At 40.6% G+C, this 27,689-nt stretch overlaps 1 protein-coding gene across 1 annotated transcript in view; it reads left to right on the plus strand.

Annotated features, from left to right (window-relative positions):
- Positions 1-512: 512 nt before the first annotated feature.
- The window catches only part of Map3k2 (mitogen-activated protein kinase kinase kinase 2), a 72,324-nt gene continuing 45,147 nt past the window's right edge, over positions 513-27,689 (plus strand). The window contains exon 1 of the mRNA XM_052741788.1: positions 513-970. The gene's annotated coding sequence lies outside the window, so the exon portion shown is untranslated. The remainder of the gene's footprint in view (positions 971-27,689) is intronic.

The raw sequence follows: 27,689 nt of genomic DNA on the forward strand, positions 1-27,689 counted from the left end.
GGTAAACTGGGAAAGTAATAACGTACTAGGCCAAGCAGAAAACGCTTAAAATTTAGCTTGCGACCCAGGCGGTGGTTTAAGGTCTGGGCAGTGATTTTTTTTTTTTTTTAAAGTCCTTTAAAAACTTGTGAAATCTGTCGAGGCCGACGGTTGCCAGGATGGGGACACGGTCCCTGCCTCTCCGCGATGTGGCTTCTCGCCGTCGGTCGGCGGGGGAAACCCTTTCGGCGCCTGTCTGACAGCCAACACTTTGCGCATGCTCAAAACTCAGGGTCTCCGCTGCGTGCGCACCCCGTCCGAAGCCTGGGAACGTCGCGCCGTCGGTGAGCCCGGCCTGAGTGGGCGGAGCCGGCTGTGCGGCGGCGGCGGCGAGCAGACAGTGCGCAGGCGCGCCTGCTCTCTGGCCTCCGCCGGGCGCGCGGATGCGGCGGGTTCCGCTCCCGGCGGGCCGAGGGGGTGCGCGCACACGAGCGAGCCGCCGTGACGTGCTCCGCCGTGCTACGCCAGACATCACGGGGCTCTGTGGAGTGGCGGCCCGGCTGTTCTCAGCCGCATCGCCTGGCGAGGGTGGCGCGGCGTCCGCGGGTCGTGCAGCCGGCGACAAAGACGACCCGCGGCGGACGACGATCCGGTTGGCAAGAGCCGCCGCTTCCGCTTCGCTGCTCCTCCGGCCACCGGCGACGCGGGCCCGTGGCTTCCTTCTCATCGGCCCAGCTTACCCCGCCGGCCCCGGGGCTGCAGCTCTCCTGAAGCCGTAACGAGGCCCCGGGCCGCGCGCCCGCTGCCCCATGTGAAGCAGGTTGGGCCTGGTCCCCGGCCCGCGCCCGGTTTCTGCTGCGGCCCTTCGGGCCTCGGGGGCCCAGTGAGGCGCCGCTCCTGGGGGGCGCGGTGACAGGCCGTGCGGGGGCGGAGGGGCCAGCTCGGTGGCCTCCTCTCGGCCCTCGGCTCCGCGATCCCCGCCCAGCGGCCGGTAAGTGCTTCTGGCTCAGCGTAGGACTGGGCCCTGGGACGGGAATTCCACTGCAGGGGGGTCGGGGGTGGGGGATAGCCCTGCTAGGCTGGAGCTGACCTCAGAACCTCCAGGTCAGTGCGACGGGGGCCGGGAAACTGTCAGACTCGTACTCCGCGGGAATTTTATTCTAACCGGAAGGTTGCAACCAGCTGATCGCAGGGAAGCTGGGACGGACGTGCTTTTTTTTTTTTTTTTTTTTTTTTTTTTGGCAGAAAAGTGCTTGCTTTGGGTTGTTGTTGGTGGTGGTAGGATGTTGACGAAGGTTGTTTCCCCTTATCTTGGAGCGGTCGGCCAGCTCTCGAGGTGCACATACTTGTGTGTCAACTCGTCTCGTCTTCCCAGCCCCAGTATGCAGTCTGTCAGCTTTACAGATGAAAAATTGAGGCTCAGCGAGATAATGGTTTAACTTCCCAAGGTCATGCAAGTGGTCATCGAGGAAGTTCACATATGCAGATATGTTTCTGTGAGGACTGTGTTTCTCCGTCTTGCAAAAATAAGTACGTTAGAGAATGAGATTGGCTGGAAAGTTTCCCCCGGTTGTAAATTCTAAACACCTAGCTAGCTAGCTAGCTAGCTAGCGTTTACACTTTTTGACTTACATTGTTGGATGCATTTGATTGCAGCCTTGTCCCCAGTCATTTTAATTTTCAAAGACATTGATTGTGAAAAGTGGCTCTGAGCATCCTTTTATGTGCTAGGGCTGTACAGAAAAAAATTATCATCTTATTGGACAGAAGAAATATACTTGATAAAACTTTCATATTTCTTGAGGTTATATTTAATTTCTGCATTTTGCTGTTGATATACAGGGAATTCACAGGTTATTTTATTTGTTTGAGAATTCCTTATTCCAAACTTTGTTGCCGGATTGTGTGGCAATACTTAGTGATTTTGCATTGTCTTATGCAGTATTTCGGAGTTTAATGTTAAAAGTCAATGTGTAGAATATTACAGAAGTGATCATTTGTTGGTGTGATTTATGTATCTACGCAAAATGCTACTAACCAGTTAATAAACTGACATAAAGTTCTCATTTTAGCACCATTTAACACTGTAGTGTTTGATTAGTGAATAAGCAGGGCTAGAGCCCTTTACAGAAGAAAGTGCTGATAAATTCCTATCGAGTAATCACGTAACTACAAATGCTCAGTTATAGTACTCAAATTTTACTAGTGTATTACACCTTGAAGGAAACTTGTAGTTGACTGTCTTTGTAATAACTGATAGGGAAGAGGTCACATTTACAGAGTTAACAGGTGAATGGCTTACAGACGGCTTTGTTATATGGTTAGAATACACACGTGTTGAAATAAGTTGAATTTGGTATTATTGTGGAGTAGTTGTCTAGTCATGCTCCTGCTGTGTCTGTTTTGAGAGAACTAGCTGTCAAGGGCTTATCTGAATTAATTACATATTAAGATTGAATCATTCAAGGGATGTTTTAGGTGGACTGTTGCTCCCTACTTGAAGCTGCCAAAGGGCACTGCACTGTGGTAGTGTGCTATGCTTTCTGCACGTGCATGTTTAGGTTGCTTATTTTCCACTCTGGAAAAGGAGCTCGCTAGGTCCCCTTTCTCCAGCTTTCTATCGTGAAAGCAGTTTGAGCATAAAGAAAATCTGTCAGTGGTAAACAGCCATGTGATGACTCTCCATTCACATTTGTTGATAGCTTGTTGTATTGACTTTGTTTGTAAATGTATATTTTTGTTGAACCATATGAAACTAAGCTGTTGACTTATGACACTTTACCCTTGATATGTCAGTGATTAGGGCACTTTTTCCATGGATAAAATACTGTTATTGTTCATTTTGTTTAACATGATTATTCCTTAGTGTAATCTTAAAAACAAACTTATGTGCTTGTGTGCATGGGTTGGTGCCCATGGAGGTCAAAAGAGGGCATCAGATCTCCTAGAACTAAAGTTACAGGTAGTTGTGAGCCACCATGTGGGTGCTGGGAACTAAACCTGGGTCCTCTGCAAGGCAGCCGGTGCTCTTAACTGATGACCCATCTCTCCAGTCTCTCCTCAGAGTAATCTCATGTTTATATCTCTCCAATTGTCCTGAAAGATCTTCTAGAACATTGTACACAGCCTTTCTTACCCAACCAGGATTTCATCAGAGTTTATTCTTGGCTTTTGTTTAACTCTTTTTGATTTCTTCTCATTTATACTACCCAGCTCCTTCTTATAAAATGATATTGCAGAGGGAGAGAGAGAGAGAGAGAGAGAGAGAGAGAGAGAGAGAGAGAGAGAGAGAGAGAATGAATGACTCACATTCTGAATTTGTCAGAAATTTTCCTTTCAGTGGAGTCAGCTACAAGCTCTTTTCTCTGTCCCACTTAAACTAGCTGTTGATTGTAAACTAGTTTTTTTTTCGTTTTTTCGAGACAGGGTTTCTCTGTGTAGCTTTGTGCCTCTCCTGGAACTCACTTGGTAGCCCAGGCTGGCCTCGAACTCACAGAGATCCGCCTGGCTCTGCCTCCCGAGTGCTGGGATTAAAGGCGTGCGCCACCACCGCCCGGCCCGTAAACTAGTTTTAAAGAGTCCAAGGACAAGACTACCCGGTAAATGATGCTACGTATTTAGCTTAGTATTGCTTCTCATCAGGAGCTTCACATTGTCTAGTCCCTTTACTTCTTGATGCTATTTGATCATATGGTTGAGGGAGTTGTAGTAAGACCTGTTTCTTACCACAGTTACCAAGATATCTGTCTGGGCATGGTGGCATACTCCTTTATTCCAGTTCTTGGGAGACTGGCAGGTGGATCTTGTGAGTTCGAGGCCAGCTTGGTCTACATAGGAGTTCCAGGACAGCTAAATCTAACTAGAGAGGCCTGTTCTCCTTTAAAAAGAAAAGATAAATAAAAGACATCTGGGGCTATGGTAAATGAGCACAGTGGTGGTGCTAGTCTGTTGTCCAATCATCTTTTAAAATTTTTTATTTTATGTGTTTGGGTGTTTTACTTGCATGCATGTCTCTGCATCATATAGGCTCTTGGTGCCTGCAGAAGCCAGAAGAAGGTGTTGGATTCTTTGAAATTGGAGTTCTAGATCATCATAAGCCATTGTATGGGTGCTGGGAATCTAATCTAGTCCACTGGTAGAGCAACCAGTGCTCGTAACCACGGAGCCATCTCATCAGCTCCTACACAGTCTCTTTCCACATACAAATTATTGTAGTGTGATAATTCTTGCAAGCTCACTTCATTGTGAATTCATTGTAATAGTCTTGTGTCTGTCAATAGATGGAAATAAGATTATGAAAATTGTAAAGTATCCTGGGTAGCTGCTATATTAATTAAAATCTGATTTTGTGGATTTTTTAAGATTTTTAGTGATGTTCAAAGTATCACCTGTTATGAATTGGAAAAGAAACTTGGCTTGAGAAAAACTGGAAGAATTCAATGACTGCCTTTTCCTGTAATGAATACTTAGTAAAGAAATTTGTTTAAATTTTATGCAGTCAATATTTGTTGCACAGGAATATCCAGAAATATGGAGCTCTGGGTTGAAGAATTGTAAATTGTGGGCTGGGAGGAGCAATCTGTGTAGCTCACTGGTTGGGAAAATGCTTTGAGTGTACAGGGCCCTGGGTTTAAACCCTACTACCACCACCAAAAAAAAATAAATAAATAAAATGTGGTTTTGCACTTGACTTCTATATTCTCATTCCATAATGATTGTGTAAGTAAGCATTTGTGAATGAACTTCTGATAATGAGGCATATTAACTACATTTAGCGATGGGCCTCATTTTTATTAAGCCAGATATAAATATGTAATATAAAATCACATTTATTCTTCTTTTTTTTTTTTAAATTTATTTTTATTATATATACAGTACACATATCCCTGCAGGCCAGAAGAGGGCACCAGATCTCATTACAGATGGTTGTGAGCCACCATGTGGTTGCTGGGAATTGAACTCAAGACCTTTAGAAGAGCAAGCAGTGCTCTTAACCTCTGAGTCATCTCTCCAGCCCCACATTTATTTTTCAATGAATTTAGTATTTGATTGTTTTAATGGTTTCATAGTTAGATTTCTATAAGTAGCACATTCTTTCACTAAAATATTATTTAACTCTTGAAGCAATTTTGAAGTTTTTTACATGTATTTTTGTAGATCAAGATGGCTCATGTACACAGAAATAAAAAGCTTAACTGTTATTTTTAAAATGCTTTTGTAGTATATCTATATATCTACACACCTATACATGCATGCTTAAAAAAAAACAACTAATATAATTTTGTCTTGGATCCCTTGGATTTATTTTGAACATTGGCTGACTATGTTCCTCATGGTGGTAATCACATATTTGCATTGTGATATCTATTGATTATTGCTTTTGTTGTTACTTAACTTAGATTGTTGTTTTATTATTATTTTAAAAATTATGTATATGTGCACAGTGCAGTTCAGACCCTCTGAAGCTGGAGTACCAGGCAGTTCTGTGCCACTTGATGTGGGTGCTGGAACCAAGTCAAGTTCTCTACAAGAGTGATGCTTGCTCTCATGTCTGAGCTGTCTCTCCAGCCCCAAGACTTGCTTTATGTGTGTGTGTGTGTGTGTGTGTGTGTGTGTGTGTGTGTGTGTGTGTGTGTGTCTTTCAACACATGGGAAGCTAGGGACAGAATCTTTTTTTAGATTCCCTATTATAACTGGCAGACTGCTTTTCTTTCTTCCTTTTTGTTTTTTAATTTAGAATATTTGTACATCTTTTCTCTCTTCCCTATAAAGCATTCTGAGTACATGACCCACCTATAGTTGCTTGATTTTTTTCCCCCACTAGTCTTTTCCAGTTTATCTATATATTTTTTTTGGTTTTTCGAGACAGGGTTTCTCTGTGTAGCTTTGCGCCTTTCCTGGAACTCACTTGGTAGCCCAGGCTGGCCTCGAACTCACAGAGATCCGCCGGCCTCTGCCTCCCGAGTGCTGGGATTAAAGGCGTGCGCCACCACCGCCCGGCAGTTTATCTATATTAAAGTCTTTTTTTTTTCGTAACTAGCCTTTGAATCTAGTTATTTGACTTCATTTTCATAGTTTCAACTTCCTTAACTTTTTTTCCCCCCAGTGGGTTTTCTCTGTATCATAGCCCTGGGTGTCCCAGAACTCACTCTGTAGACCAGGCTGGCCTCTAACTCACAGAGACCTGACTCTGCCTCCTGAGTGCTGGGATTAAAGGCATCAGTCATCATGCCCAGCCTGACTTCCGTAACTCTTATTGGTTTATATGATTTTAATTAACTAATTATTGCAACTACATAACCATATCTAATTCTTAATAAATTGATGGGAACAGAAATAAATGTACTGGTTGATTAAAAACTGCAGAACTAGTGGTGCATACTGAGGATTTATTAAAAGGCTTCATAGAGAGAATAGAGACAGTGAATTTGTTACATTGGTTTGTTAAGGTTGAGTAAAGGATGGGAAGATTTAAGAGACTAAAGCTAGTGGACATGGGCAGCAAAACAATACTTGCTGCATGTGACAGCCACTATGCTCATGAACTTGCAGAGGCTGGAACTGTTTGCAGAGACCTGCTGAGATCAAGCCAGCCCAAACCTCAGCTCATGAAGGTCCACCCCCAGTCAAGTAGCTGTTGGCAGTTGATGGCTGCTGAGGGAGGGGAGTCCGTTTTCTCTAGGGATGTGGTTCCTGAGAGGTTAACTGTGCCCTGTAGATGGCTCTACAGCCATGCAGGTACAGGCAGTTCTGCATGAACTCAGTAGTTAAAAGCAAAACAAGACATGTGAAGTCGGGAGGGAAAAGTGATGATGGGGACAGAGGGGAGCGATGGGGGTGACTTTGATCAAAATACATAAATGCACGTATGAAATTCTCAAAAAATGGTGTGTTGACTTAAGAGTCTGTGGTGGCTTGGATGAGAGATGCTTCCATAGTCTTGGGCATTTGAACACTTGGTCACCAGTTGGTAACATTGTAAAGCCTGGTCCTAATTCTCAGGATCTCTCTCCTTCATGATACCAGTTGAGGATGTTAGTGCTTAGTTTCCTGGTCTGGCTTCCATGCCTGCTGCTTGCTGCCATGCTTTCTTGCTGTGACCGACTCTTATCCTCTGGAACCTTAAGCCAAATAAACTCTTCCTTCTCTAAGTTGCCTTGGTCATGGTGTTTTATCACAGCAACACAAAAATAACTAATACAAAAGTTGATACTAGAGAGTGATCTGTTGCTGTAAGGAATCTGACCTTTTTTTTTTGAGAATATGGGAGACTTTGGAACTTTGGATTAGAAAACCAGTTGAGGCTATAATCAGAGCTTAAAGAGTTGTCCTAGTAGAGACTTGGAAGACAGTGCTGCTGAGAGTATTCGAACTATGGAGATCGAGCTCAAGTGGTTTCAGAGAGAAGCAATATTAGCCACCAGGCTAGAGGCCATTCCTATAATATTTTGGCAAAGAGTCTGCCTGCCTTCTGCCCCTAATCTAAGAACTTGCCCAAGGCTAAATGAAAAAGTAATGGGCTAATGTCTCTGGCAGAGGGAATTTTAAGGCAGTGTGATATTGAATCTGGCAGGGTTGTTATTAATGACTGTTATGCAGCTCTTCAGAGAAAAAGAGCAAGTGGGGAAGAAAGAAACAAAAAAGTTCAGTTTTAAGAGAAAGAGTACCGCTAAACTGAATTTTGTGCCAAGACGTGTGCTGAAAGAGTATGGAGATTAAGATCAGGAGTCAGGAGAAACCTGTGCGTTGGAGTTAAAGGAGGGAGCCCCTCAGGGCAAGAGCCCCTCCCCCAGCTTTAAACTTGTGAAAGAGAATCTAAGGCATTAGTTGATCCTAGAAAGCATCCTAAAAATCTGCTGTTAATGTGGCTCAAGGGGCCCAGGCTCCATCCCAAGCTGGCAGCAGAATTTGGCAGTGTTATCCATATGCTGCTGGCTTTGGAGACATGAAGGATGCTAGAGTGAAAGAGTTGTGGGTTCTTCCTCTGTTTCAGAGAGCTGCTGAGGCTAGGCAGTATATGGAGAGGGTGTTATTTATTCAGAGGCGCAATGTTATTCATTAAGTGGCGCTATTTACCATGGAGAAAAGCCAAGAGGTACAACAAAACCCACTATAAGAGTTTATTACGGGAAGGGAACAGAAGGGGTGTGCATAGGCCTATAGGAATGATCATGCAGGAAAAAAGGGTGGAGGGATAAGTGGGACCCACTTTTATAGTTTCCATCCTCACATGTGCATATGGGCTTATGTAGCTACGCCACGCATGCGCATCGATTACGTGATCACGCAGTGCACGGATTACATAGGACGTAAGGCCCTGGGATGACTAAGCATCTTGCCTGGCTACTGGACAGCACTTGTGTGGTCATGTAGCTGGGGGAGTGGCTAGGAATTCTAGCAGGGTCTCTGCTTGAAGGCCATGAGAAGGACAAGAGGCTGTGAGAGGCCATTGTTTTAAGCTGTGAAAGTGAAGCCTGGCTTGCTGTGGAGAACTAAGACCTTGGAGATATCAGAGTCATGAGATTTCCATGAAGGAGTGCTTTATACAGGAAGTGGAAGTGGCCCAAGGGGGAAGATGTTACCATTTAAGTTTTCTGTTGATGTTTGTCCTGCTGGGTTCTGGTCTTGCTTTGGTTTAGTATTTCCTTACTGTTCTCCATTCTTCTCTTTTGTAATGGTAATGTATATTCTGTGCCATTGTATGTTGGAAGTATGTAATTTGCTTTCTGATTTTACAGACAGTTACAATTAAGAGATTGCCTTGAGCAGTGGTTCTCAACCTTCCTAATGCTCTGACCCTTTAATATAGTTCCTCATGTTATGGTGACCCCCAACCATAAAATTATTTTTGTTGTTATTTCATAACTAATTTTGCTACTGTTATGAATTGTAATTGTTTTAGTTAGGGTTTCTGTTGCTGTGAAGAGACACCATGACTATGTGGCAACTCTTATAAAGGAAAACATTTAATTGGGGCTAGCTTACAGTTTCAGAGGTTTAGTCCATTAGTGTCATGGAGGGAAGCATGGCAGTGTGCAGGCAGACATGGTGCTGGAGAAGTAGCTGAGAGTTCTATATCTGGATCAACAGGCAACAGGAAGTGAATACCACATTGGCCGTTGCTTGAGCATCTGAGACCTCAAAGTTCTCCCCAGTGACACACTTCCTCCAGCAAGGCCATGTCTAATAGTGCTACTTCTTATGGGCCTATGGGGACCATTCTTATTCAGACCACCACAGTAATGTAAATATCTGATATGCAGGATGATCTTACGTGAAAGAGTTAACCCCACCCCCACTCCAAGGGGTCATGAGCCACAGGTTGAGAACTACTGGTCTTGAGTCCCACTAGAGACTTCAGACTTTGGGTTTTTAAACAGTGTTAAGACTGTGTATTAGTCAGGGTTCTCTAAAAGAACAGCACTGATGGACTTAAAAAAATGTATGTATACATATAAAGGGGATTTCTTAGAGTGACTTACAGGCTGCTGTATGGCTAGTTCAAGATGGTGGTCTCCTGATGGAAAGGCCAAGAATCCAGTCCAGGAGCTTGTGTGTCTCAGCAGTCTTGATCTGGTGCTGCAGTCCTAGAGAATTCCTAGGGAGTTGTTGGTCTTAAGTCTGGGGTGGAATCTGGAAGAAGTAGGTTCTAAACCAGCAAAGGAATGCCTCAGACCATGATGGATGCATTTGCCAGGTGGAGTGAAGACAAGCAGGCAAAAAGCAACAGCTTTCTTTTCCGTGTCCTTTTATGTGGGCTTTTACCAGAAGGTGTGGTCCTATTTGAAGTGGACCATCTCACCTCAGATGATCCCATCAAGAAAATCCCTTCCCTCGCAGGTGTGCCCCAGCTGCCTGGGTTTTAGTTGATTCCAGATGTAGTCAAGTTGAGAACCAGCAGTAGGGATCACAAGACTGTGGAAGATTATAGGTTCTTTTGAAGCTGGACTAAATGCATTTTGGCTTATGATATAGCCATGAGACTGTTGGGCTAGGGAAGGGGATATGGTGATTTGAATGAGAAATGTCCCTTACAGTCTTGAGTATTCAGACGGTTGATGTCGGTTGATGGTGCTGTTTGGGGGCTTTGCTGGAGGAAGTCTGTAACTGGAGTGGACTTTGAGAGTTTAAGGCCTCATCCTACTTCTGCTTTGTGTTTGTGTGTTCTCTCTGCTTTGTGCTTGTGGTTGACGATGTGAGCTCTCAGTTTCTTCTGCTGGTTGCCATGCCTGCTGCTTCTACCATGCTTTCCACCTCTGGAACCATAAGCCCAAATAAACTCTTCCTTCTGTAAATTGCCTTGGTCGTGGTGTTTATCCCAGCAACAGAAAGGTAACTAATACAGAATCTTTCAGGTATAGGCCTAGGAGTGATATAGCTAGGTTATTTGGTGGTGCTGTTTTTAGTTTCTTGAGAAACCTCATATTAATTTCCACAGTGGCTACACATTTACATTCCCATTAGCAGTGTGTAAGGATTCCTCTCAACCCACACATCCTTGCCATCACTGGGTGTCAGTTCCCACCATCTCTTTTTTTGGTTGATAATTTTTCTGGCTAGCGTGGAATGGAATCTCATTTTACATTTGACTAAGGATGTTGAACACTTTCAAATATTTATTGGTTGTTTGTGTTTTTTCTTTAGAGAGCTATCTGTTAATTTAATTTATTGGATGGATGATAGGGGGGTTTTGGTGTTTGTTACAGTTCTTTATATAGTCTAGGTATTAGATCCCTGCCCAATGAGTAGTTGGCAAAAACTTTCTTCATACTGCTGACTGCGCGCGCGCGCGCACACACACACACACACACACACACACACACACACACACACACTGTGGTGATTGTTTGCTTTGCTTTGCTGAAATTTTTTAATGTCTTGTAAACTACATTTGACAACTCTTTGGATTACTTTCTGTGCTATTGGAGTCCTTTTCAGAAAGCCACTGCATGTAGCTGTGTCTTGGCTATATGTAGCTGTGTTTTGAAATGTTTTTCTATAGCAGTTTCAAATCTTCAGGTCTTACATTAAGGTCTTTGATCCATTGGAATTAATTTTTGTGCAGGGTGAGAGATACACAGACCTAATTTCATTTTTGGCAACAGTATAAGGTACCTGAATTAAGTAATAAAATAAATTCAAAATCCAGCACGTAACACATCCAAAGTATTTCTGGCAGTGCTGCTGTCCTTAATGCATTTGGAGAGACCATATTACAACCTTGTTTCTGTACATACAACATGTGCTGTCACACCATGCAATACCGGTGAACACTGCCTACTTTTAGATTCTAGATAATTATATATTAAGAATTGTAGAGATTTTAACTGCACATACAAAATTTCTCTTACAGAAGTATGTGATTCAGTTATGGAAAACAAAGACAGTGTTTTTTTTTTTAAAACTGCCATTCTCAGGATCTAAATAAACTAATATAGTTTAGGTTGTGTTAGAATGTTTGATTTTAAATGCTGTTTGAGGGTTGGGGAGACGGCTCTGTGCAAGCGTGAAGACCTGAGCCAGTCCCTGGAACCTTGTTAAAGATTGGTGTGGGTACTGGGGAGTCCTGGGGAGACACAGGTAAGTGGGACCTCCGAGACTCTTGGCCAGCTAGCCTGAACTGCTTGACAAATTCCAGACCCGTGTGAGATCCTGCCTTAGAAATAAGGGGGATGCCTCCTGAGGAATGATAAATCACACACATGCTGTTTGATTTGCTGACTTGAGTTTCATTAAAAAAAAAATTGTTGAATGAATTTTGGCTTGGGATTAAGGCAGTATTTCTAGCAATTTCTGAAAGGGCCCTAAATACACTACTGCCATTTTGTACTACGTGTTTATATGAAGTGGCATTCTGAATATTGATGATCACAAAATCAGATATTGGTCAACTCTGAAAAATTTTGAAGATATTTTTCATCCTGCAGCATGAAATACTCAAATCAATTCTTTTTTTTTTTTTTTTTAAATTCGAGACAGAGTTTTTCTGTAGCTTTGGAGACTGTCCTGGAACTTGATTTGTAGACCAGACTGGTCTTGAACTCACAGAGATCTGCCTGCCTCTGCCTCCCAGATGCTGGGATTAAAGGCGTGGGCCACCACCTCCCAGCTCAATTAATTCTTAAAAGCATTTTATAAATATAAAATGTAAAAATGAGCAAGTGCAACCATTTCACCTAATTTATATTTGTTTTCATCTTTATTAAATGTTAAAATTACATTTCTTCCAAAGAATATTTTAAAATAAAAATCTGGGAGGCAAGACAGTTCATCAAGTAAAGGTGTTTTGCTCTGTGTAAGCCTGATGATCCATGTTTGATTCCTGGAACCCTTGTATAAGTGGAAGGAGAGAACAGACTCCACAGAGTCTGTTGACCTCCACAAACATGCCATGGTATGTATGTGCCTACCCACATGTTCTCTCATACATAAAATAATAATGAAAATAATTTAAAAATCCATTTAAAATACAGTTCTTCACAGTTACCAGTAAATGTTTATGTATCTATTTTGTATACCTGGTTGTTTAAAATTCTCAAGTGAAAAAGGCTGTGAGTGGAAAAGGTTTAAGAAGCTCTGATATGAATTAATTGATTTCTGTTTTAGATTGAAACATGTGACACTAATCTGATTTTCTTATTAGATTAAAACCAAATAAAACAAACAAAAAACCTCAAATGTTCTCTATTTTCTGATGGTCAGAGGCTAGACAGGTGTGTGACATGACTTCATGGGGAGACACAACATACATGTCTACTCACCCAAGATAGGGAGCCTATTACAGACCAAAGTCTAACTTGGTGAACCATTGAGTTTTATTTATTGGGATTACTTACAGGAATATGGGTGAAGAGGTTACTTAAAGGAACAGAAAAGACTCAAAGACAGATGCATCACCTAAGTCCACCCAAGCCTGTGTGCCAGTTCACAAAAGCTAGAGCACACTGCACAGCCTGCAGACAGCTCAGCAGGTTAGAGAGTGCCCTTTATAAGTGACTCAGTAGGTGTAAACTTCTTCCAGGACCCTGATCTCACAGTTTTCTTTGGCTGAGAGTGACCCTTCGGCAGTCTTGGTTGCTTACTAGGGGATGGAAGAACCTAGTAAATCTAGTTAGTTTCAGGTACTTCCTGAAGCTATTGGAGTTATTTACCTTCTGTCTTAAGTAGCTTCCCTGGGAGGTGGAATGTTTGAATCCCTCAGAAAACTGCTATCTACACAGCTGCTGGTAGGAAATGTGCATGTAGTCTTAAATCTGCTGTTAAGGAGAACTGTGACAAAATGCTTCAACACAGGGACCACACTCAGTGCTTTGCTGTGTTAGTGTTTTACCCCAGAGCTATGTCCCCAGCCCTGACTTCTGGATTCATAAAAGTGCACTTGCCTGGACGTTCTTGTATAAAAGACTTGTCTAGTGTATGCTTCTGAGACCCACAGCTTAATAGAAATAGAGGAGAGGTGGAAGAAACTTTTTTTTTTTTGCTTGTGAGGTTACTGAACATGACAGTAGTATGAGGGTAGATTTGTTTGAAGACAGCACTTGGGAACAGGACAGATAGCTTTATTTAATGTAATTAATTGATCTGAATGAAGTTTCTTAAAAGCATTCTATACCCAGATGCTTTACTGTGCTTGGTAGCACAGAACTTTAAGCTCTCGGTGGATTCTTAAAAGAGTAAGCCAGCCGGGCGGTGGTGGCGCACGCCTTTAATCCCAGCACTCGGGAGGCAGAGACAGGCGGATCTCTGTGAGTTCGAGGCCAGCCTGGGCTACCAAGTGAGTTCCAGGAAAGGCGCAAAAGCTACACAGAGAAACCCTGTCTCGAAAAACCAAAAAAAAAAAAAAAAAAAAAAAAAAAAAAAAAAAAAAAGAGTAAGCCAGAAGTCATAGTTACCTGTGAGGCAACCAAGAAGTACTGGGTCCCAGAAAATCACACAGAATCGGATTATTCTCATTTTATGACTGGAGAAACCAAACTAGTGAAATACTTTAGCCAAAAGCGAGGGATCTTTTAAGAAAAGAAAAAAAAAGTATTGGAAAATTATATGCAATCTTTTAGGTTCAGTAGAAATTTAAAATTTTAGGGAGATACTTTGATAAGTCCAACATTACTACATAAAAAGTCATTTTTGAGGCAATTATCTACCAATATTTTTTTCTTAGAATTTTTTGTATCCCTGTTCTGTCTTAACCAAGATGCAAAAGTGCCCCTAGCTTTTATTGTTGATCTTGCTTTTATTGATGTTTGTTAATCTGGTAGCTACACTAACTGGTATTCTCATAAGTCCTGCTCTTTTTAAATAAGAGGAGCAAGTAGGGAGAAGTGGCTTCTTTGGAAGCAAAAATGAGTGTTGCAGAGGTGATTTGATTGGAGGCAAAGGGAGGACCAAGTACCTTAAGTTTGGTTATGCAAAAACCTCAGAAGGGGAAGTTGCAGACATTTCTTGGTCTTGGTCTTGGGAGGAGAAGTGGTGCTTGCTCTATGTGGGAGCTTTATCAAAGACATACAGCTACTGTGGTATATGGAATAAGAGATTTAGGAAAGGAGCAAAAGCAGATATGGTTGTGGGAGAGACTCAGAAGCCCCATCTGCAGATTTGAGAAAAGCCACTCACCAGCTTGTCTGAAGCAGTGGTTCAGTGCAGATGATAAATGAACCTGTGGGGCCACAGAGTGGAGCTGGTGGAAAGTCTGCAAGATGACATTTCTACACAGCCTCCTCTTCATTTGCTCTCTGTCAAGGTTTTACTGGTAGACCTGGATTTGGAAGAACAGATAATATGGGGAACAGGGAGACCAGAGATATGGTGGAATCTGGTGATAGCACTCACCTTTGTCTAATCATGTTTTTGAGAGTAATTTGCCCTTTTGGCCAACTGTAACCTGGAATAGGATTCTGGGAAATGTAGTTTGAATTAATCAAGTTGCCCTAGTATAACTACAATAACAGTAAAGGGAGGGGGGAAACTCCACAAAGGAGGATGTTGAAGTTGTGGATGTCTGCAGTCTACCCCCATGCCAGTCAGATAAAGCCAGTTGCTTAGCTTCTCCACACCTGTTTCCTTATCTACTTTATGGGATTGTTGTGAAAGCATTTAGCAGTGTCAGCATTATAAGTGTTATAGTTCTGAGGGGAACAGTGTCCTGGCAGTTGGGAGCCAAGGAATACCACAAAGTGACACTGCACAACAAACCTCACACAAGAGAGGTATTGGAAAAGACACATGAAGGTGGCTGGCTGCCTCTGCTTGAGTACAGCAGAGAACGGAACGAGAGGCAGGCTTTATATAGGGTTTTTTGAAGGGTGGAACTTTCCAGGGTGGGATTGGTGGGTTTTTAAACTCAGGGATTGGTGGGTTTTCAAAACCCAGAAGTGAGCTTGGACGTTTTACCCTACAAGCACAATGCAAACTATGGTACTTAGTAGCTTTTGTTACCAGTAGTAAATACAGTAGTGATGGCAAGAAAGAAATAGGGCACACTTTGGAGGGAGAGATGGGAGGAGACGAGTGGAGAGAAGAGTGTAATATGAAGTCCATATATTTGAGGATATTGCAATCTAACTGCGAGAAAACTTGGTCACGTGGGCTAGAGAGATAGCAAGTGCTGTCATTGAGAGAGCTTGGTGTTGAGTGACGTGTGTGAGCTCCTTAACATGCTGCCCGGGGTTTCCAGGTGGTAATTCTTTCCACTGTCATTTATAGATATGATCAAATACAGACATATCATTTATAGATATCTAACCCCCATATGCCATGGCACACCGATAGATCAATGTTAAGAGAATTGTCCTTACTTAACAAAAATAAACTGGAACAACCACTAGCCAACTGAAATGTATGGTTTCCCTTCATATGTTAAAATGAATGTGATGCAATGAAATATTTACAAAGTACCATGGGAATCTTTAATATAAAACACTATATTCCAAAAGCTCATAGCAAGAAAAGTAAGCATTTAAATATATATAATTATGATGTCAGTAATATTGGCATTTTGGAAATGAGGTCTGCTTAAATATCAGCCTTACCTAATGGAAATAAGATGTAAATAGACAGAAACCTCAGTTTGGCCAATAAAAATAAATTCCATATTGGAAGAGCATACCCCAAGCCTCCAGATGGGATGAAAAGTGCTCAGAGTGGCAGTAAAGTTAACTGAGAACTTTTCCTTTTGTGGGGAGTAGTGGTAGAATATGTACACAACAGAGTGTTATTTATTCATCCATAAAGACATTACACCATTTGCAGTAAGTGGACTGAACTGGAGACCATCATATTAAGTGAAATAAGAAGAAATAAGCTTGACTTAGACAAACATTGTCTCTCTTCTCATATTCAGGGAAACCATTTCTTGCATGCATCGTTACGTGTCTAGGAGTAAGGATTACTAGAGAAGAGAGGGCGATAGGCACTTGGGATGGTAGAAAGGTAGGCCCAGGAAGTAGGTTCTGGCAAGTCCTTTTGGGGAAAACCCGGCAGCATGTTATTGGTTTGTCATAGGGTTTTTGTTGGAGGTTGAGGTTTTGGTAATGTGTCTTCTGAGTTTTGGTGGAACAGTGCAGCCTTTGGTATTACTTGGGACTTTTGAATTATATAATAAGTAGCAGAAAGAGGACTGGAGTAGTTAAGAACACTTTGTTTTTGTAGAGGACCTGGGTTTGGTTCCCAGCTTCTACATGGTAGCTCATAATCATCTGTAACCCCAGTGCCAGAGGATCCAGTGACTTTTGCTGTCTGGGCACTAGGAATGCATGTGGTGCATAGAAAATGTATGATAAATAGATATCAATAATAAGCAGCAGAAAGTATTACTCCTACCAGCAAAGTATTCTCAACAGTTGAGTATTCTCAACATTAAGCAAATTTTCATGATGGGCCCAGGAATTGTTTTATTAGGCCAGTGTTAAGGTGTAGATATTATTTTGAAAAGGATTTGTTTAGTTTATTACTATTGTGTATATGTATGATGTGTGTGTGTGAATGCATGTGCCCCGGTACATATGGAGGTCAGGACATTTTTATGGAATCAGTTCTCTTCTTCCACCTTTATGTGGGTTCTGTTCTGGGGATTGAACTGAGGTCCTAAGACTTGGTGGTAAGTACTTCTAACTACTGAGCCTCTTATTGGTTCTATAAATATTACTTTTATGCTTTGGAAAGATTTTATTATTTTTTAATTAAACAATTTACTGTGTGTATGTATGTACGTGTGTCAGTGTGTCCACTCCATGGCCTTAGCAGTGTGTGCTTGTGTGCCTATGTATGTGTGTCTGTAGATCAGAAGATCGCTTGTGGGGATTGCTTCTCTCCTTCCATCAGATAGATTCTAGGGATTGAACTCAGGTCTTAATGCTTGGTGGCAAGCACCTCTAACTACTGAATCAGGCCTTCATACTGGCCTGATTTTAGAATTTTAAAAAGATATTATTAAATTTTATAATTTAGTTTTAAAAATTTTTATTAATTTTTTTGTTTGCTTTTTAAAGACAGGGTTTCTCGGTGTATCCTTGGCTGTAGACCTTGCTCTGTAGACCAGGCTGGCTTCGAACTCAGAGATCGCCTGCCTCTGCCTTCCAAGTGCAGGGATTAATGGTGTGTGTCAGCAGGCCTGGCTTTATTTTGTCAGTTTTCAATATGGGAGAGTATTGAGGTCAGTATGATGGTGTACCAAAGACACATATTTCTAGAACAAATAAATGAACTAAAGGCAGTAGTACAGTAGTGTGTATGAGTGGATTCTGAACAAGATTAGAGTCAAAGCTGAACTTAATAACTTAGATTCTTACATATGCATGATGATCTGATATTTTAAATATTTTAACATAATATTTCCTTTAATTCTTACAACATTCATGAATGGATGCGGTTCCTGTTCCCATTTTCCGTATGAGAGACCCTGAGAGCCATTATTGTAATTACTGTCAGTGAACATTGAGTAATATGTTTGGTAACTCATTTATGAAGTGTTCCTTTTTTTTTAAATACCTCACAAAAATACCCCTAGACAACAGTTAGAGTTTATATACTCTGTACATATGTCCAAAGTGACTTGGGAGTTTTGACCAAAGCCTAAATTTGTTAGAGTACTAATTTAAATGCTACCTTCATTTCCTTTAAGACTGTTTTATAGTGGGGCAGCAGAGATGGCTCAGCGGTTAAGGGCACTGTCTGCTCTTCTAGAGAACCCAGGCTCGATTCCCAGCACCCACATGATGGCTCACACCATCTGTGACTCCAGTTTCAGGAGATCTCAAACTTCCTTCTGGCCTCTCTGGCCTCTGTGGACACTGCACGAATGTACATGGTTCACAGACATACATACAGACACAACACCCATACAAATAAAATAATAAAGATTTTTTTAAGACTATCTTATAAAATACAGAAAAAAAAAAAAGATTTGTAGATACATACATTCTCACAATGGCTCAAAAACAGAAGTGGGAAGAACTTGTAAGTATATACCTCCTAGCTAGTTTTGTGCATCTATAGATCGCCACAGACTGTAAGTTACATAGAGCATAGATTGATTTCTTAGAGGTTGAAATCCAGAATCAAGAGGTTATGGCTGGTGAGAGGACCATCTCGATGTGGCATAACATGGTGGAATACATTTTATGGGCGGGTAGAGAGAGCAATAGATCAAAGTTAGAGCCTCTAGCACTTTTTTTTTTTATCAGCAGTAATCTATGCAGGAAGGCCAAGCCTCCTGCATAATCACCTCTCTAAGGTTCTATATTTCAATATTGTCCTACTGGGAAAAGCGCAGCAACATGGTTTTTCAAAGACACATTCAAGCCATAGCAGTATATCAAGTTGATTTTGCTTTAACACTTATTAGCATAATTGTTACTAGCTAGTCAAGCTTCAATTAAGTACTTTACAAATATTTACTTGTTGGGCTGGGATTATAACTCACAGGTATAGTTGTTACCTATGCATAAGAACCTGGGTTGGATCTGAGAGAAAATTAAAGCAAAAAACAAGCCACAAAGAAACATTTACTTATTTCATTTCCACTGCAATTTGGTTATGGTATCACAGTCTCCATATTTACAAGTGTGGAAACTAAACAAAGAAATGTTAATTCATTTGCCTACGGTTGTATACTTGTTAAGTAACAGATTCAGTTTCAAAATCAGACAGTTTGGGCCCACAGTCTAAGCTCTTTACTACCCTGCTTTCTGTCTTTACTTTTGAAGGGACCATGGCCATTCAAAGAGGAGATGTAGATGACTGAAAAAGAACGTTGTAGATTAAAATTATGGGCCATGCATGGTGATGCATGCCAGTACTCCTGCTGCTTGGGAGGCTGAGGCAGACAGGCAGATAGACAGACTCCATGCTACGTATAATAATTACTTTTGATTCATTCATATTGTTCACTTGTGTCAGTAGTTCATTCTTATATATTGATGAATATTATTTATTCCATTGTGTACAATTACCACAGACTTGTCTAACTGGTGATCGACATTGGGTTTCTACTTTCTAGTTGGTGACTACAAATAAGTCTGCTAACAATTTTCTTTAAATATTTGTGTGAATATATGCTTTCACAGTTTAACAGTCTTACCATGGCTAGCTAAAGTTGTTAAAAGCCCTCCCTTTTGTTTACAGGTATTTTATTATCATGATTGTTGTTATTACTGTTTTTACAATGCTAGGGATTGCTAAACCAACTACTCACCCTCATCACTAGTTCTGCCATTGATTGATCTTTGTATTGTCTCTGTATTTCTTACTATACATAATTGGAATCATGCAGTATATGACCTTTTCAGATTAGTTTCTTTTACTTATTAATCTACATTAAAGGTTCCTCCTGTCTTTTTGTGGCATTATTTATAGCTCATTTTTTATTACTTTCTAAGTAATACTCCTGTATTAGTTACTTTTCCAGTTGCTATGGTAAAACACGCTGACAAAAACAATTTAAGGGAGAAAAGATTTATCTTGGTTCACAGTTCCGGGTCATTGTCCATCATGGTAGGGGAGTCATGGTGGCAGGATGTAGAGGACACAGCTTGGTTATTTTGCATCTACAGTCAAGAAGCAGAGACTGATGAATGTTAGCACAGCCCTGTTTCTTCTTTCTATGCATTTTGGGACCCCAGCCTGTGGAATGGTACCACCTAAATGACCATGGCAACTCTTATAAAGGAAAACATTTAATTGGGGCTGTCTTACAGTTCAGAGGTTTAGTCCATTATTATCATCATGGTGGGAAGCATGGTAGTGTGCAGGCAGACATGGTGCTGGAGAAGGAGCTGGGAGTTCTACATCTGACTCAGAGGCAATATAGGAGACTGTGTGCCACATTGGGTGTATCTTGAGCATATGACACCTCAAAGCCCGCCCACTCAATGACACAGTTCCTCCAACAAAAGTGCCACTCCCTATGGGCCAAGCATTCAAACACATGAGTCTGTGGGGGCCATAACTATTCAAAACACCATACCTCCTCAGTTAATCTAATAAAGAATTCCTCACAGGCATGATGGAGGCTAACCTAATTTAGATAATCTCTCATAGATGCCCACTGAAGCTTGTCTCTTAAGTGATTCTAGATTCTGTTAAGATGACAGTATTATCACTAATCCATTGTATGATGTGCTACAATTATTTTTATTTCACTCAAAGATTACATTCTTTAAATGTAATTGTTCTTTTTTTTTTTTTTTTTACAAATTTCATTAATTTTTATTTTTGTGTATGAGTGCCTGAATAATGTGTGTGTCATATGCATGCAGTGCCTGCAGAAGCCAGAAGAGGGCGGCAGATCCCTTGGGAGTAGAGTTATGGTTGTGAGCTGCCTTATGCTGAGAATTGAGTCTGAGTCCTTTGGAAGAGCAGCTCATGAGCCTTCTTTCCAGTCCCTGATTTTAAAATTAAAATTGTATTTGTTCATTTATTAAGTTTGAGACAGGGTCTTGCTGTGTAGCCCTGGCTTAGACCAGCCTCAAACTTTTAAACTTGTGGCAATCTTGAGCCTCTTTAGTGCTGGGATTGCAGATGTGCACCACGATGTCAACAAAAGCCCCACCCCTGCACTTTTTTTTAATTCTTTTTTTGAGATAGGGAGTCTCTACATAGTCCTGGTTGTCCTGGAACTTGCTGTGTAAATCAGGTTGGCCTCAAACCCAGAGATCCTCCTGCCCCTGCCTCGTAAGTGCTGAGATTAAAGTTATGTACCACCACATCTGGCTCTTTCTTATTTTTTGGAAGTGATTCTTGGGATTAAATTTAGGATCTCATTCATGCATGCTACGCAAGTGTTCTACTACTGAACTATGTCCCCAGGCCATTTATGCAGAATCCTCCCAACATTTGAGTCTTCAGTCTTTTGGAATCTTATGACTTTGATTTATATTTGCATTTGCTTTTCTATAATGGCTAAAAGTAATGTGTTTTGATATCTATATGTAGTTGGACAGTATATAACTATCTTTTGTATATCAAGTCTTTATTGATTATGTATTGGTTACTTTTCTATTGCTGTGATAAAATACTATGATCAAGGAAATTTAGGAAAGAAAGTGTTCTATGAGGGTGGAGTGAAGGCATGGCATCAGGGATAGCTAAGAGGTCACATCTCAAACAGTAAGCAGGAGATGGAGAGCACACTGGAATGGCATGAGTCAGTGGCACACCTACTCCAACAAGGCCATGCCTCCTGATCCTTCCCAGACAGTTCCACCAACTGAAGACAAATGCAAGCCCATTGACCTTTCTTATTCAAATTTCCACAGATTTGTCTTTGTGGGCTGTAAGAGTTATGCTTTCTAAAGGCACATGTTTGGCATACTTAGGTTGTGCATGTGCATATTTTCTCCTTATCAGTGGCCTTTTTATTTTTTATTTTTATGTATATGGGTGTTTTGTCTGCATGTATGTCTGTGTGCCTGTGTTGTCAGAGGCTAGAAAAAGGGCATAAGACCTCTGGGATTAGAGTTAAAGATTGTTGTGAGCAACCATGTGGGTGATGGGAATCGAACTCGTGTCCTCTGGAAGACCAACCATTGCTCTTAATCACTGAGCCATCTGTCCAGTCCCATGGCCTGCATTTACTGTCTTACTCTAGTGTGTTTCGGAGAGCACATGTTTTTAATTTTGATGAAGTTCAGTGCATATTTTTAAGATTGGTATTTTTGTTATTCAAAAAACAGTACTGGACCAATTGGATAGCTAAGTGGGTAAAGGCACTTGCTGCCAATCCTCATCATTTGAGTTCAATCCCTGGAACTTATATTCTATAAGTTGTCTTGCACATGCATGTGGTAGTACATGAGCCCACATACATATACACACTCAATGAATAAATAAATACTGCTTTTAGAAAGGATATTATTAAGGAACTAAACAGAAATCTTTGCCAAATTCAAGGTCACTAATTTTTCCCCCTAGAATTGGATGTCTTTTACTCATTCAGGTTTACAAATAATCATGAATTATGTTTTATACATTATATGTCCATTGAGCATGGTGACACAAACCTTAAATTGTAGCACCCTGGAGGCAGAGGCAGATCTCTGTGGGTTCAAGGCCTACGTAGTCTACATAGTGAGTTTTATGAGTACTGTGTGAGTACTATGAGTACATTGTGTGTTCTAGGTCAGCTGGAACTATACAGTGAGACCCTGCCTCATACAAACAACCCCCCAAACCAAAAAACAGAACCAAAAATAACCCCCAAACCCTATTCCCCCAAAAGCCTATTGTTTTACCACTGTATATAGAAAATATTATCCTTTCCCAATTGTATAATTCTAGCACCTTTACAAAAATTAGTTGACTGTATCTTAAAAGTCTGCTTTTAGATGATCTATGCTTTTAAAAAATATTTATTTTTAATTATGTGTTTTGGGACCTAACTATCATTCTGTGAAAAGCAATCACCAGCCTTGGCAATGCCTGGGTTGTTTGGGGTTTCCATGGTGCCACTTTGGCCAGCAATGTAACCCATTCCTGGCACTTGTTGGTGAGAGATGTCGAGCTGGGACTTTGTCTCTCCTGTTACTTGGTGACTCCACTTCAGTTTCTTTCTTATTGTATATATTTTAAGAAGCTTCTACTTTAGTAAGGTCCCATAAGACCCTTCAAATAGCCCTTAGTTTTGCTGTACACCCCTGTATTCCCTCTCTCACCTCTTGTTCCTTTTCACCCCACCGCTCTGTTTAATCTTTCTTTCCAGTCCCCATCCATCCAAAGCTATACATTCTATTTCTCCTCCCTTGAGATTCTTCCATTCACCATAATCCCTTACTCTGTACCTAACCTCTGGTTGTATGGATTATAGCCTGCTTGTCGAAGACTTAACAGCCAGCATCCACATGTAAGATAATACATACCACATTTGTCTTTTTGAATCTGGGTTACCTCACTGGGGATTTTTTTAAAGCTCCATCCATTTACTTGCAGATTTCGTTTTTTCTTTAATAGCTGAGTAATATTCCACTGTGTAAATGTAACATATTTTCTTTAGCCATTCATCCATTGACAGACATCTAGTCTGTTTCCAATTTCTGGTTATAAATGATTAGAGCAACAATAAATGTAGTTGAACAATAGTCTCTGTAGTAGGATGTAGAATCATTTGGGCCTGTGTCCAGGAGTGGTATAGCTGAATCTTGAGGTAAATCTATTCTCAGCTTTCTAAGGAACCACCACACTGATTTCTATAGTGACTGTACAAGTTTGCGCTCCCACAAGCAATTGGTTGAGTGTTCTCCTTGCTACACATCCTCGACTGTATGAGCTGTAAATGGAGTTTCTTTGCCCTGCCCCATTCCGTAACCGCTTCCAAATAATCACCCAAAGGCTTATATTTATTATAAATGTTTGGCCAATGGCTCAGGCTTATTACTAGCTAGCTCTTACATTTAAATTAACCCATTTCTATTAATCTGTGCATGGCCACGTGGCCTGTGGCTTACTGGTTCTTTCACATCTTGCTTCTTGGGCAGCTCGCAGTGTCTGCCCAGACTCCGCCCTTCTCCCTGTTTCTCTTGCTTTCCAGCCCAGCCTTATTATGCCAAAACAACTTTATTATCAACCAAGGAGAGAGACACATATTCACAGCATACAGAAGGATATTCCACAGCAATGAGCTGTCATTTGTTTTATTGATCTTGGCCATTTTGACTGTTTAATAAAGGAAATCTCAAAGCAGTTTTAATTGACATTTCTCTGATGACTAAAGATGTTGAAAATTTAAGTGCTTCTCAGCCATTTGTGTTTCATTTTTTGAGAATTCTCTGTTTAGATCTTATCCCATTTTTAAATTGGATTGTTTTCTTGATGTTCAGTTTCTTTAGTTCTTTACCTATTTTAGATATTCACCAACTACACAACAACCATGTGTAGTTGGTGAAAATCTTGTCCCATTCTGTAGCCTGCCACATTGTCCAAATGTCCAAATATGTGGGATATGTCCTTTCCCATACAGATGCTTTCAGTTTCATGAGGTCCCATGTATTGATTGTTGATCTTAGTGCTTGTGTTATCTGTGTTCTATTCAGAAAGTCCTTTCCTGACCAGTGAGTTCAAGACTAGTTCCCACTTTCTTTTCTATCCGGGTAAGTGTATCTGGTGTTTTGTATTTGTCCTTATGAGGCCAATGATCCATTTGGTCCTTGATCCATTTGGAGTTGAGTTTTATGCAGGATGAGAAGTACGAATTTGCATTCTTCTCTATGCAATCATTCAGTTTTACCAACACCATTTGTTGAAAATGCTTTTTTCTAGTGTGTATTTCTGGCTTCTTATAAAAAAAATCAGAAGTCTGTAGGAGTGTAGACTTATACCTGGATCTTCAGTTAAATTCCATTGATCAGTCTGTCTGTTTTTATGCCAATACCATGCTATTTTTATTACCTCTATAATACAGCTTGACATCAGGGATAGTGATAACTTCGGCAGTTCTTTTATTATTGAGGATTGTTTTAGTTATCTTTTGTATTTTATGTTTCCATATGAAACCGAAAATTGTCCTTTGAAGATCTGTGAAGAATTGTGTTGGACTTTTGATGGGGATTGCATTCAATCTGTAGATTGCTTTTGGTAGGATGGATTTTTTTTTTTTTTTTTTTTTTTAGGTTTTTCGAGACAGGGTTTCTCTGTGTAGCTTTGCGCCTTTCCTGGAACTCACTCTGTAGCCCAGGCTGGCCTCGAACTCGCTGAGATCCGCCTGCCTCTGCCTCCCGAGTGCTGGGATTAAAGGCGTGCGCCACCACCGCCCGGCAGGATGGATGTTTTTACTATGTTAATCTTACCAATCCATGAGCATGGGAAATCTTTCCATCTTTTGATATCTTCAGTTTCTTTCTATGTCTTAAAGCTTCTGTCATACAAGTCTCTTACTTGCTTGGTTAGAGTTATTCCAAGATTTTTCTTTTTTGAGGGTATTGTGAAAAGTATTGTTTCCCTAATTTCTTTCTCAGTCTGTTTGACAGATGTGTATAGCAGTGGTTCTCAACCTGTGGGTTGAGACCCTTTCACAGGGGTCGCCTAAGAACATCTTGCACACCAGATATTTACATTACCATTCATAACAATAGCAGAATTATAGTTATGAAGTAGCAATGAAAATAATTTTATGGTTGGGGGTCACCACAACTAGAGAAACTGTATTAAAGGATTGCTACATTAGGAAAGTTGAGAACCACTAATGTATAGGAAGGTACTGATTTTTGGGTATTAGTTTTTGTATCCTGCTACTTTGCTGAAAGTGCTTATCAGCTATAGGAGTTTCCTGGTAGAATTTTTAGGGTAACTTATGTATACAATCATATCATCTGCAAATAAAGATACCTTGACTTCTTCCCCTCCTATTTGTATTCCCTTGGTCTCCTTCAGTTGTCTTACTGCTCTAGCTGAGACTTCATGTACTGTGATTAGTAAGTATGGAGGGAGTGGACAACCTTGTCTTGTTCCTGATTTTAATGAAAATGTTTGGAGTTTCTCTCCATTTAAGTTGATGTTGATTGTGAGCTTGCAGTTAGTCACTATTATTATGTTGAGGTATGTCTGTTGTATCTCTAATCTGTCCAGGACTTTAATCATGAAGGGGTGTTGGATTTTGTCAAAGGCCTTTTCTGCATCTAATGAGATGATCATGGTTTTGTTTTTCAGTCTGTTCATACGGTGGGTTATATTTATTGATCTATGTGTCTTGAACTATCTCTGGGATGAAGCCTACTTGATCATGGTGGATGATCTTATTGATGTGTTCTTGGATTTGGTTTGCAAGTATTTTACTGAGAATTTTTACATCTATGGTCATAAGGGAAATTGGTCTGTAATTCTCTTTCTGTGTTGTGTCTTTATGTGGTTTAGGTATAAGAATAACTGTGGCCTTGTAAAAAGAATTAGGCAGTGTTCCTTCAGTTTCTATTTTGTGGAATCATTTGAGGAGTATTGGGAGTTAACTCTTCCTTGAAAGTCTGGTAGAATTCTGCTCTAAAACCATCTGGCACTGGGGTTTTTTTGTTTGGGAGACTTCTAATTACTGCTTCTATTTCATTAGTAGGGATTATAGTTCTGTTTAAATTGCTTATCTGATCTTGATTTAACTTTGGTAGGTGGCATGTATGGAGAAAAGTACTCATTTCTTTTAGATTTTCCAATTAGGTTGAATGCGGGTTTTTAAAGTATGTCCTTATGATTCTCTGGATTTCCTCAGTGTCTATTGTTTTATAACCCCTTTTACCTTTAATTTTGTTAATTTGAATCTTTTCTCTCTGCCTTTGAGTTAATTTGGCTAAATGTTTGTTGTTCCTCTTGTTTTTCCCAAAGATACAAATCCTTGTTTCATTGATTCTTTGTACTATTTGTTTGTTTGTTTCTATTTTTATTGATTTCAGCCTTGAGTTTGATTATTTCTTGCTTTCTACTCCTTTTGGGTGTTATTTCTTCTTTTCTTGTGGAGTTTTCAGGTATACTGTTAAGTTAGTAGTATGAGATCTCCTTTTTTTTTTTTTTTTTTTTTTTAAGTAGACACTCAGTGCTATGAACTTGCCTCTTAAAACCACCTTCGGGTTGGGGATTTAGCTCAGTGGTAGAGCGCTTGCTAAGGCCCTGGGTTCGGTCCTCAGTTCCAGAAACAAACAAACAAACAAACAAAACCCCACCTTCATCTTGTCCCATAAGTTTGGATATGTTGTGGTTTCATTTTCATTCAATTCTAGGAAGCTTTTAAATTTTTTTCCTAATTTTTGTCTTGACTTATTTTTCATTTAGTAGTGAGTTGTTCAGTTTCCATGAGTTTGTAAACTTTGTATTGTTTCTGTTGTGTTGATATCCAGCTTTATAACATGGTGGTCAGATAGGATGCCTGGTGTCACTTTAGTCTTCTAATCTGTCGAGACTTGCTTTGTGTCCAAGTATGTGTTCAATTTTGCAGAAAGTTCTGTGTGCTGCTGAGATGAAGGTGTATTCTTTTGTGTTTGGGTGAAATGTTCTATAAATATATTAGGTCCATTTGGCTTTTGATGTCAGCTCCAGCATTTTTCTGTTTAGTTTTTGTCGGAATGACCTGTCTATTGGGGAGAGTGGGTTATTGAAGTCACATGCTTTCACTGTGTGAAGGTCGATATGTGTTTTAAGCTGTAGTAGTGTTTCTTTTGTGAACTTGGGTGTTCTTGTGTGTTTGGTGCATAGATTTTAAGAACTGCAATATCAGCCAGGCAGTGGTGGTGGCACATGCCTTT

The sequence above is a fragment of the Peromyscus californicus genome, unplaced genomic scaffold (genome assembly GCF_007827085.1).
Source record: "Peromyscus californicus insignis strain IS unplaced genomic scaffold, ASM782708v3 Scaffold_17__1_contigs__length_78620276, whole genome shotgun sequence".
Lineage (NCBI taxonomy): Eukaryota > Metazoa > Chordata > Mammalia > Rodentia > Cricetidae > Peromyscus > Peromyscus californicus.